This window comes from Mobula hypostoma, chromosome 19, assembly GCF_963921235.1.
Source record: "Mobula hypostoma chromosome 19, sMobHyp1.1, whole genome shotgun sequence".
In the NCBI taxonomy this organism is placed as follows: Eukaryota; Metazoa; Chordata; class Chondrichthyes; order Myliobatiformes; family Myliobatidae; genus Mobula; species Mobula hypostoma.
In genome coordinates, this window is record NC_086115.1 from 15,696,704 (window position 1) to 15,709,786 (window position 13,083).

Sequence of the window (13,083 nt, forward strand, 5' to 3'; positions counted from 1 at the left end):
TACGTTCAACCAGGTCTGAATATCACATAAGCCCCCTTATCCTCCAGTCCATATTTTTCTCCTCCTAAGAAGTCATGAGTCTTTGGTACACTTGTCTCTCAAATGGCAGTGGAAACAAAACATGAATATTTTAAGGATCCCCACTGTCAGGCTCACACCCTCTTCTCACAGCCACCATTGAGCAGGAGATACAGAAGCCTGAAGCCCCACACCCCCAGGTTTAGGAACAGCTACTTCCTGTCATCAATTTGGTCCTTAAACTAAGCAGCATAACCCTAACCCTACCTCAGCTACGCACTCCTTGCATTACTTTGGATGTCTTCAATTCTTCCTATGTCTTGCTTTGCACCAAGTAATCTTTTCTTCTCCCCCACTGTATGGTACCATTTCAAGTATAATCTAGATTCTGTGCCTTGTCTGTACCAACGTGCCTGCTGCCGGTGCAAAGCAAGTTTTTCATTGCACTGTGCCTCACCACATTTGTGCACGTGACAATAAACTTGACAAGCAAGGGGATAGAAGTTTAGCAGGATAGGCAGAGTTGCGGATTTGAGCTTAATATCAGTGAAATGTGTCATTTGTATAAACAACCGACACAACCGAGGAGCCTGCAAGTGTTGCTGCACATTCCAGTGCCAACATAGAATGCCTACAGTGCTTGGCAGAGCAACACAGTTGAGCCACGAACAGTAATGGGGGGGTGGCAATGTAAAGGGATCAAGTGCCCTAAATGAGGATTAATTTTGGGATATCCAGTGATAAGTACAAGCTGCTTTGATTTATATTATATATTCCCTGAGTTTGGAAAGGTACTGGCTGATTTAACTGAGAAGTTAAAATGATCAAAGGATTTTGTTCAGAAACTGATTCTTCACGAAAAGCAAAATGGAACACAATATTTGAACACAAAGCCGTTGTGACTATCCCCCGAGGTCAAGGATGCTGGTCTTTGTTCCGTACAGAGCGAAGACACCTGTGCGTGTATTTGTTTAACGTCTACTTGATGTTGCACTCCAAGAAGCACACGATACTTCACAAATCAACCAACTGACGATTGGAGCTGATGGATTCGTTGCAGCCTTCACAGCCGTTGAGTTCGAAGTAACTTCGTCTGCCCGTTCCACAGCCATCGTGCCTATCCCTCGAGGTCTTGGTTGGATTGTCCTTTGTCAGGGACCTCACCCTTGACCTTACCACCATGGGTGACCCTACCAGGAGCATAGCTCCAGACGGCATCGGTCTCGGGATCTCAGGACCACACAAGCTTCTCCACCGCGACAAGGTGACAATCCATGGAGAAAAGCACAAAGTAATTCTGCAGATCCTGGAAATCCTGATCAACAGACACAAAATGCTGGAGGAACTCATCAGATCTGGCAGCATCTATGAAAAGTAATAAATAGATAGATAGATAGATAGACGGATAGATAGATATACTTTATTGATCCCGAGGGAAATTGGGTTTCGTTACAGCCACACCAACCAAGAATACAGCGTAAATATAGCAATACAAAAACCACAAACAATCAAACAACAAAATGCAAACTATGCCAGATGGAAAATAAGTCCAGGATCAGTCTATTGGCTCAGGGTGTCTGACCCTCCACGGGAGGAGCTGCAAGTTCGAAGGCCACAGGCAGGAACGACCTCCCGTGCCGCCCAGTGGTGTATCTCGGTGGAATGTGGCCAAAGTCCAACAGTAAAAAGTTCAATATCCGGTCTACAAACATGTTTCTCGATCGTAATATGACCTGGACTGCACCATCTGTTGTTAACCAGAACAGTAAGCACCCAACTCCTTTACACTTACTGCTCTCAGTGCACTTCTGGTCAGCCGGAAGGGTCTGGAAGCCGTCCATGGAGAAGTTTTGATCGGGTATGTCCTCGTGCAGCCCCATTCCAGTGAAACACATAACACTGCACTCCCGAAATGTTCTCTGATGCCTGGCTAGCTCCGTGAACTCGTCCATTTTATTACCCACCAAACTCCTCTTCTCCATAAGTCTCTGTTGTCTTGAAGTCAACGTTTCGGGCCAAGACCCTTCATCAGGACTGGAAAGGAAGGGGGAAAAAGCCAGAATAAGAAGGTGGTGGGGAGAGGGGAAGGAGTACAAGCTGGCAGATGATAGCTGAAGCCAGGTGAGAGGGAAGGTGGGTTGGGGGGGAGAAGGAAGAATGGAAAAACTGTGAGGTCTTAGGTGGATATGGTAAAGGGCTTAAGAATGAATTTGATGGGAGAGGAAAGTGGACCATGGGAGAAAGGGAAGGAGCAACAACACCAAAGATGGGAAGGAGAAGAAGTAAGAGGGGAGCCAGAATGGGAAAAGGAAAAAGAGCAAAAGGAGAGGATGGAAAAACTACTGGCAGTTAGAGACATTGATGTTCATGCCATCAGGTTGGAGGCTACCCACACGGAAATCTGTTCACCCCAAAAGGTTTGCATGGTTGGGCTGCAGCCCAGAGAACTCCAGGATTGATGGATCTTAGAAAATTAAAACATTACAAATGCTGGAAATCTGAACTACATACATATGCAAATGGCTGTAGCACCTGTGGAGAGAGATGAAAATTCTCTATTTCTTTTTGATGGATTTTTCTTGGACAAGTCCTGGAGTTAGGGGAACCAAATTAACAACTGAACAAGCTTAAAGCAAGGAATGGTCCACCCAATTTGTGCTGTTGGAGTGACAAAGTTTTCAGTCTACAGTGTCACAATCCTTAAATGTGATGGGACAAAGGTGTATGATAGAAGAGCACAGAGGGAGCTTTATTTTGTATTTGACTTGTGCTGTCTCTACCCTGGGAGTGTCTGATGAGTTACTGTAGTAGGAGGTTTACTCTGTGTCCAACCCCTGCTATCCCTGTCACATAATCAGAATCAGGTTTAATATCACCAGCACATGCCGTGAAATTTCAAGTCAAGTCATCTTTTTATTGTCATTTCAACTGCTGGTACAGTACACAGTAAAAACAAGGCTATGTTTTTCAGGACCATGATGCTACATGAAACAATACAAAAACTACACTGAACTACATAAAACAACACAAAAACTACACTAGACTACAGACCTACCCAGGACTGCATAAAGTGCACAAAACAGTGCAGGCATTACAATAAATAATAACCAAGACAGTAGACAAAGTAGAGGGCAGTAGGTTGGTGTCAGTCCAGGCTCTGGGTATTGAGGAGTCTGATGGCTTGGGGGAAGTTACATAGTCTCGTGAGAGCCCGAATGCTTTGGTGCCTTTTGCCAGATGGCAGGAGGGAGAAGAGTTTGTATGAGGGGTGTGTGGGGTCCTTCATAATGCTGTTTGCTTTACGGATGCAGCGTGTGGTGTAAATGTCTGTGATGGCGGGAAGAGGGACCCTGATGATCTTCTCAGCTGACCTCACTATTCGCTGCAGGGTCTTGCGATCTGAGATGGTGAAATTCCCGAACCAGGCAGTGATGCAGCTGCTCAGGATGCTCTCAATACAACCTCTGTAGAATGTGGTGAGGATGGGGGGTGGGAGGTGGACTTTTCTCAGCCTTCGCAGGAAGTAGAGACGCTGCTGGGCTTTCTTTGCTACGGAGCTGGTGTTGAGGGACCAGGTGAGATTCTCCGCCAGGTGAACACCAAGAAATTTGGTGCTCTTAACGATCCCTACGGAGGAGTCGTCGATGTTCAGCGGAGAGTGGTCGCTCCGTGTCCTCTTGAAGTCAACAACCATCTCTTTTGTTTTGTTCACATTCAGAGTCAGGTTGTTGGCTCTGCACCAGTCTGTCAGCCGCTGTACCTCCTCTCTGTATGCTGACTCATCTTTCTTGCTGATGAGACCCACCACGGTCGTGTCATTGGCGAACTTGATGATGTGGTTTGAGCTTCGTGTTCTTTGTTGTCTTTGTGGCTGCAATACAATGTACTAATTAATAATAGACAAAAAACTGTTAATTACAGTAAGTATATATATTAAATAGTTGAATTAAATAAGTAGTGCAAAAATTAAAAAAAGAAGTAGCCAGGTAGTTTTCATGAGCTCAATGTCCATTTAGGAATTTGATGGCAGAGGGGAAGAAGAAGTTCCTGAATTGCTGAGTGTATGTCTTCAGGCTCCTGTATGTCCTCCTTGATGGTAGCAATGAGAATAAGGCATGCCCTGGGTGATAGGCATCCTTAAAGATGGACACCACCTTGTTGAGGCTTTGCTCCTTGAAGATGTCCTGGGTACTACGGAGACTAGTGTCCATGATGGAGCTGACTAAGTTTACAACTCTCTGCAGCTTATTTCAATCCTGTGCGGTAGTGCCCACCCCACCTCCCCACCACACCAGATGGTGATACAGTCAGTTAGAATGCTTTCCACAGTACACCTATAGAAATTTGCGAGTGTCTTTGGTGACAAACTCCTAATGAAATATAGCTGCTGTCGTGCCTTCTTTGTAACTGCGTCGATATGTTGGGCACAGGATAGATCCTCAGTGATACTGACACCCAGGAACTTGAATCCTTGAGTCCCAGAGTTAGAAAGCTCAACAAGTCTATGCCAACCAAGATGCCTACTTCAGCTCGTCCCATTTCCCCTGTATTTGGCCCTTTAAATGTTCCCTATCCATGTACCCCATCCAAATATCTTTTATATATTGTAATTGTTGCCACCTCTACCAGAGTCTGGCAGCTTGCTTCACATACCAAGCATTCTCTGTCTGAATAATTTGCTCCTTGCGTCCTCTTTAAATCTTTCCCCTCTCACCATAAACATCTGCCTTTTAGCTTTCAACTCGACTACTCTGTGGAAAGACTGTGACTATCCTCATCTACCGAAGCCCTTTATGATTTTATGAGCTTTTATATGTAGTTGTGTTTAGAGATACATCACAGTAGCAAGCCTAATGAGTCCCGTGAAACCAAATTGCATCCATGTGACCAATTAACCTAGTGTACGCCTTTGGAATTGAACACAGTGGATGTGGTTAGTGGGGGAATCTAGGACCAGAGGGCACAGCCTCAGAATAGAGGGACGTCCATTTAGAAAAAAGATGAGGAGGAATTTCTTTAGCCAGAGGCTGGTGAATCAGTGGAATTCATTGCCACAGACGGCTGTGGAGGTCAAGTCATTGGGTACATTTAAAGCAGAGGTTGATAGGTTCTTTATTAGTCAGGGTGACAAAGGTTAAGGGGAGAAGGCAGGATAATGGGGTTGAGACAGATAATAAGTTAGCTATGATAGAATCGTGGAGCAGACTCAATGGGCTGAATGGTTTATGTTTATGATCTTATGGTCTTATTACCAGAGCACCTGGTAATCATGGGCAGAACATACAAATTCCTCTTAACTGCTAATCTACTGTGCTGCCCTTCTACAAGAGCATCCCTCATCTTTCTTCACACCAGGTAAAACAGTCCTGGTCTACTCTGTCCTGCTCAAGCCCTCTAGTACTGGGAGTGTATGATGGGGCACTTAAAGAGAGTTTTACTCAATGTTCTAAAACAGGCTGTCCCAGCCTGCTGGTGTATGACAAGTGGTAGACGTAACTCTGACTATCCACCAGTACAGGAGGATTGCTCTGTGATATTAAATCTAGCAAATGGCTGCTCTCACCCATAAAGAACCAGAGTCCGATGAGCTTCTGGAGAACTAGGAGCAAAGAGAGACTGCAGTGCTCCTGCTGATCATAGCAAAGCAAGTGGTTTGTTATCACTTAGATCCTCAGGAATTTGCACTGTCTCCTGGTCGAATTCCAAGATTCCACAAGCAATGTAAAGCCCCAGGCTTTGAGCAAGTGTTTGCATTTCAATGACACCCTTCATGGCCTCTTCATGGTAAAGAAATTAACTATGCCCCTGTTTCATGGCAGGCAAAAGTGATTGATTAATGTTAATCCCTTCTCTCCCTCACAGATGTTGCCTGAATGGGAGCATTTCCTAATTTCAGGATCTGTAAACATTGGAAAGGTTTACACAAATTCAGTGTAGGAAATATTCCTGCCAATCTACGTGCATCACAAAACAATTTGCTAATAACTAGATAACATATTTTGTTGGCTATGTTGATTAAGTGTAGACATTGACCATTATATCAGGGAGATCATGGTAGTTTCCAAAAAAATGTGATTATTTAAAACAGAAGTACTGCATACCATTCCAAAATCCAACCACCTCTCACGGTTTCTCACAAATATCCTGACTACAGGCTGTCCAAACTGCGTCACGCAAAGACTCCACTGTTTTCCCAATCTTTATCTAAGCATCAACCACTTTTATTTGCCCTAAAGCATTAACATTGTTTAAAGATGAAAGATTTAAAGATTATCTTTATTTGTCACATGTTCATTGAAACAGTGAAATGGGTTGTTTGTGACAACCAACACAGCCCAAGGATGTGCTGGGGGCAGCCCACAAGTGTCGCCACGCTTCCTGTGCCAACATAGCACGCCCACAACTTCCTGGTCCATTTTTGGAATCTGGGAGGAAATCAGAGCACCCAAAGGACGCACGCATTGTCATAGGAATAATTTACAAACTCCTTACAGGCAGCAAGCAGCAAGAATTGAACCCCGATACCGATCACTGGAGCTGTAAGCTGTTACACTGACTGCTGTGGTACCATGGTACCTTTATTACTTTACATTTAAACGACTGATTTTATTTTCAACCCCTTTTCCCCCACCTTTTCTCCATAACTCTTAATCAATTAATAACCTATCAACTGGATAGGCTGAGAAGGAGCAACAAAAATCAGATGGAGGAACAGCGGATTGAGCATCGCCTGCAAGTCAGAGGCCTGATATCTATGAGTCTGTGACTGCGAAATCCGGGCCCGATATCTGCGAGTCTGAGAGTTTGGTATTGGACTGTTGCTGTTTGTCATCTATATCAACAATCTGGATGATAATGTGGTAAACTGGATCAGCAAATTTGCAGATGACACCAAGATTGGGGCTGTTGTGGACAGCGAGAAAACCTATTAAAGCTTGCAGAGGGATCTAGACCAGATAGAAAAATGGGCTGAAAAAATAGCAGATGGAATTTAGTGCAGATAAGTGTGAGGTGTTGCACTTTAGGAGGACAAACAAGGGTAGGACTGACATGGTGAGCATCAGGCACCGCGGAGTACGATGGTACAGAGGGATCTGGGAATACAGATCCATAGTGGCATCACAGGTAGATAGGACTGTAAAGAAAGCATTTGGCATATTGGCTTTCATAAATTCATGAATGTATTGAGTACAGAAGATGGGATGTTATGTTGAAGTTGTATAAGGCGTTGGTGAGACCTAATTTAGAGTATTGTGTGCAGTTTTGGTCACCTGCCTACAGGAAAGATGTCAATAAGTTTGAAAGAGTGAAGAGAAAATTTAAAAGGCTGCTGCTAGAAACTGAGGACCTGAGTTACTGGGAAAGATTGAATAGGTTAAGACTTTATTCACTAGAGTATAGAAGAATGAGAGGAGATTTGATAGAGGTATGCAGCGTTATGAGGGATTTTGATGGGGATGCTTTTTCCACTGAGGTTGGGTGAGACTAGAACTAGCGGTCATGGGTTAAGGGCGAAAGGTGAAATGTTTAAGGGGAACAATGGGGGGGCACTTCTTCACTCAGAGGGTGGTGAGAGTGTGGAACAAGCTGCCAGCGCAAATGGTGGATGTGGGTTTGATTTCAACATTTAAAAGAAAGTTGTACATGGATGGGTGGTTAAGAGCTGGTTGCAGGTCAATGGGACTAGGCAGATCAGTGCAGAGTAGATGGGCTGAGTGGCCTGCTTCTGTCCTGTTGTGTTCTATGACTCTGGAGGCGGCCTGTCTGTCTGTGTGCCAGTGGTTGGGAGGGAGGAAAGAGGCGAGAGGCTTGTTTTCCTGCTGTCTTTTTATTGATGTTGTACTTGCTGCCTGTATTGTTCGGCTGAACGTTATGAGCACACTATATTGGCACTGGAATGTGTGGTGACACTTGCCTCCAGCACCCCCTTACTTTACTGTATGTGTTGATGTGCATGTGATAAGTGAATTAATCTAAATCTGAATCTGTGGGGCGGGGAGAGGAATTGTTGAGGATTTGGGTTGAAACTATGCATCAGGACTGATAAGGGGCCTCGGGCCTGCAACGTTGACTGCTTATCCTTCTTCAGAGATGCTGCCTGCTTCAAGCATTTTGTGTGTGTTGCTCTGGATTTCCTGCATCTGAAGAATTTCTTGTGTCGGTGACCGGGACTTCATGGAATCTCACAGATCAGGAAAGTTTCTTTCAAGGCTTCGGCAGCTGCACAACCACCACACTTCCTGCAACTATTTAAAATCCCCTGGAAAAGTAAGTGTGAACCTGACCAACAGGACATTTCAGGGGAAAAACTGCAGCCATCCAATCTGAATAACTTCCCCAGGGACATGAGCAGAGAGAACCTGCTACTTGTGCCTGGGTTTGTTGCTGTTCCTACAGGAAATGCATTTTGCTGCTTAATAATATGTGAAGCAAGAGACAACTCAATGCTTTCTATTAGAGCAAGACCATTCTCAATGTGTCTTGAGGAGAAAGTCAAGGAATCCCATTCACAGACCTTCATTTCATAATTATGAGAAATGAGACGCAAAAGATCACAGATGCTGATACCGTGGGTGCATGGTAGCACCACTTGGGGAATCAGAGCTCAAATCCAGCATTCTCTGGGTCCAATAGGTTAATTGGTCATTGTAAACTGTGATTGTTCTGTGATTAGGAAAGGTACGTTGCATCTGGAGTTTCTCCGGTTAATGGACAATTTCCCTCCACGCCTCCCTGATGTAGTGGGGAACCACATACGAGGCAAGTTACAGCAGTGATTTGCCATTGCCTTCTGCTCGTAACCCAGCAGGGGAGCCGGCTGGATTTGAACTCGGGACCTTTCGTCCCAGAGTCCGGCGCTGATGCCACTATGCCACCAGCTGGGTCCCTGTGACTAGGCTAGGGTTAAATAGGTGGTTTGCTGGGCAGTGTGGCTCAGTGGGACAGTTCCACGTTGAATTTCTGAATAAATAAATGCTAGTATTTGGGGTAATATACAATTGTGGAGGAAATCAGTGGGTTGAGTAGATCTTTTGTGATGGGGTATAGGGTGTAAGGACTTTCCTGAACCCGGCTCTCAACCCAAAATGGATACTAATTCTTTCACTGTACCTACACCCTCCCCCAAATGATGCTGCTTGACCTGCTGGGTTCCTCTAGCAGTTTGACTTGCTTACATTAAATGTAATTATGCTCAGTTCATTCTGTAATTTCTGGATTATTTCACTCCAATGGAGTTAGAGTTACCTGCACTGAATTACAAACTTTGAGTCATTGATGAAAAAGGACAGGCCTATCAGAGAACTGTACTCAGCATCCACCATCTCATCCCCTTGTCACATTCTGTACAGATAATGCTTTTTGGTATAGAATTGGAGGAAGACAGCAGGGAAACAGGCCCTTCAGCCCAACTGGTCCATGCCTACCACAGCATCCTCATGTCCTTGTCATCCATGATATTCTCCTCAGTAAACACCAAAAAGAAAACCTCAGCCATCTCCTGTGGCTCCACAGGATAGGCAGCCCTGATGGCTCTTAAGATGATCTAGTCAGAATCAGTTTAATATCACTGGCATATGTGGTGAAAATTGTTACCTTTCTGGCAGTAATACATTGAAATACATGATTAATACATAGAAAAAAAACTGAATTGCAACAAGTATATATAGGTCTATTAAACAGTCATGTTAAAATAAGCAGTGTAAAAAAACAGAAATAAGAAAGCAGTGAGGTAGTGATTATGGGTTCAATGTTCATTTAGAAATTGTATGGCGGGGGGAAGAAGCTGTCACTGATTTGCTGAATGTGTGCCTTCATGCTCCTGTACCTACCTCATGGTAACAATGAAAAGAGGGCATGTTTGGGGTGGTCTGTCCTTCGTCACCCTTTTACTGTTAATTCACTGACCACTATGAAACGGATACACATCTCTCTCCCTTATTAGAGAGAGAGAGAGAGAGCCTGTGGTATGTCCAATGCCGGGTGAATAATGTAGCCTTTGGAGTACTGCAAGTCTGTGTCTTTGCTGTTGCCTTCCTCACGCCTGAGTACTTGGTGGCGGGTATCGATGCTTTTTTATTGCTGGTGGGAGGAGTGGGGATTGTTGCTTGCTGCCGCTTATCCAGTGGGGGGGGGGTGGAACTTTGAGGTTCTAACATTTAAGTGTTGTTTGTTCTTTGGGGCACTCCTCTGTTTTCGTGGATGGTTGCGAAGAGAAAGCATTTCAGGATGTATATTGTATATATTTCTCTGACATTAAATGTACCTTTGAAACAGCCTAGATATCTCTCATTAGCCAAGGTTCCGTGAACTTAGTATGTCTATCCTTCAACCTAAGAGGAACATGGTGCCCCCTGGACTCTTGACATGACCAGTCCTGCCATTCTCTTGCCTTGTTTCTGTTATGGTCACAATATCTCAGTCCTTAGAGGCAATCTACACCCTCCATTCATCTGCTACCTGCATTGAAATAGAAGCAGTTTAACACAGTGGTTCCATCCGCCCACTTACTGTAAACGTGGCTATCCTGAATACCAGACTTACATCAGTTATATGACTTCTTTCAGTTAGTCCTGATGAAGGGTCTCGGCCCGAAACGTCGATTATACCTCATCCTATAGATGCTGCCTGGCCTGCTGCGTTCACCAGCAACTTTTATGTGCGTTGCTTGAAATTCCAGCATCTGCAGATTTCCTCATGTTTATCAGACATACATGCTTTGGTTGCAGTACATCTTCTCACTGACTTTGCCCTCTCCAGTTCCAAATCCCTGAAAAACTCTTTTAAGCCTCCCTAAAGCAAATTTTCATGCTGGGATATTGGACCCTCCTCTGGTTCAAGCGCAACCCATCCCTCTTGTACAGGTTGCCTGTACCTCTGAAGAGATCCCAATGATCAAAGAAGCTGAATCTTTGCCCCCTGCACCAGCTCTTCAGCAACACATTCAGCTGGTTTATGTTTCTGTTCCTGGACTCACGAGCACATTTTATACTCATGATTTCTTATATAAGTTTATGAGATATGGACTTCTCTTCCTCATGGAATTGTTAACACACAGTCCATTGCACCTCATTGAGCTAATGCTATCTCCTGCTACATACCCAATCATTATTTATCTATTATTAGCACAGTTTGCCTTCTTTTGCTCATTGACTGTTTGTCAGTCTTTCTTTGTAGATTTTTCATGGATCCTATTGTATTTCTCAGTTCTACTGTGAGTACCTGCAAGAAAATGAATCTCAGGTGTATGTGGTGACATACTTTGATATAAATTTACTTTAAACTTTGTTCTAGAACAATTGAATCAGTCTCTTTCTCGGATCTTTCCGTATACGATTCATGACCTGTATGTTATTTGTTTATTGTTTGCATTGTTTGTTCATTTTCACACATTGGGTGTTTGATGGTCTTCGTAGTGTGGGATTTTAATGGGTTCTATTGCGTTTCTTTGTTTTGTGGCTGCCTGCAAGATGAATCTGAAGGTTGTAAATGGTATACATACTTGGATAATAAATGTACTTTGAACATATACTGTAACTAGACATTACTTTCTCATAACTACCTATCCAATTCCCTTTTAAATACACCAAATTATTTGTATAGGCAATGAACTTCAGTTAATAACATTCCGATTAAGAAAAAAATTCTTCATATCTTCTATTTTATCTTTCACTCAAAATTTTAACACTGTGTCTTGGACACTTCAAAAGTTCTTCTCTCATCTTATTCACCCCGAGGGAAATAACCACCACTTCTCCAGTCCGACTTCATAACTGAAACATGTATTTCATAAAAAAATTGACATAAGACAAACATGTTTGACTTTATTCACTCCTTCTAAATCACACAGAATGCCATGGACTCTAGGCATAATCAGTGCAATGGTTGGCAAAAACGTGATGGGCTGAAGGGCCTATTTCCATGTTGCTAATCTGTTCCTAATATTATTATTTCAGTATCTCCTGACTGGTTTGTTGTGACTGTTTATGATCAAAGGCTTCTGGTTTCTTTGCATTTGCATTCTGGCTGTGTTCCATTATTCCTCCAGGATTCATATTTCCAAGCCTGCCTGGCCTTCCACATGTACTGAATTAGACCTGCGAATGGTTGTGGTGGGGGGGGGGGTGCTGAGGGTGGTTGTGGTTCTGCTACAGAGAAGCGCATAATTCACATTCCTATAACAAATGATGTAACTAGACAAAAATTTATCCTTGAAAGTAAATCACTCAAGATGTATCTGCATAGAACTTAATGACACCACACATAATCTGTTTTTGAGATTTTTTTTGAAATGGAAAGCTCTTGCCTACGTTTCTTTTTAAAACAAACAGCTGCATCACCACATCTGTTGCAAAGATAACAAGTTAGGACTTCTCCCTGAAAAGAGTTCGTACAATCCTTGCTCTCACCCCAGGGCATTGTCTATATGCACTGCATTTTTTTTCCCTGTAATACTTTATTCTACACTCTGGAATTCTTTTCCGTCGTACTACCTCAATACACTGTTGCAATGAATTGATCTGTACGCAAGTTTTTCACTGTTATCTCAGTCCATCCAGCAATAATAAACCAATTTACATTGCCCCTTTAAATGGAGGCTACTCCCCCCCACCACAACTTTTTGATAAACACAGCAAGTTAATGATTGGAGCAGTAAAATCACGAGGTCGGTTGCTATAGAAATTGCTGAAAGAGCAAGTTAAATAATAACTAAGCGATTTCTTCCCCCTTCCTCCCTCCGCTTTATAAAATTAGGTCACTGGATGTTGAGGTGGGGGGTGGGTAGATTGACCACGACGCATGCCCAGATTTAAAGCCCAGTCACAGACGCATGCGCAGTCGCCTGCCGTTGTCACCCAAGGCGCATGCGTGACTAAATGCCACTGCCTTTTAAAAACAATTGCCACGCATGCGTGCTGAGGGAAAGCTTTATAAAAAGGAAGACAGCAGAATTATAATCTGGGAATTACAGTACATCGCCGCAAAAGCGTAATCGTTTAGAGAATAAAAGTAAATCATCCGTTGCTAATCTGAAGAAGCGACCTTAAAGAAGATGCTATTTTTCGC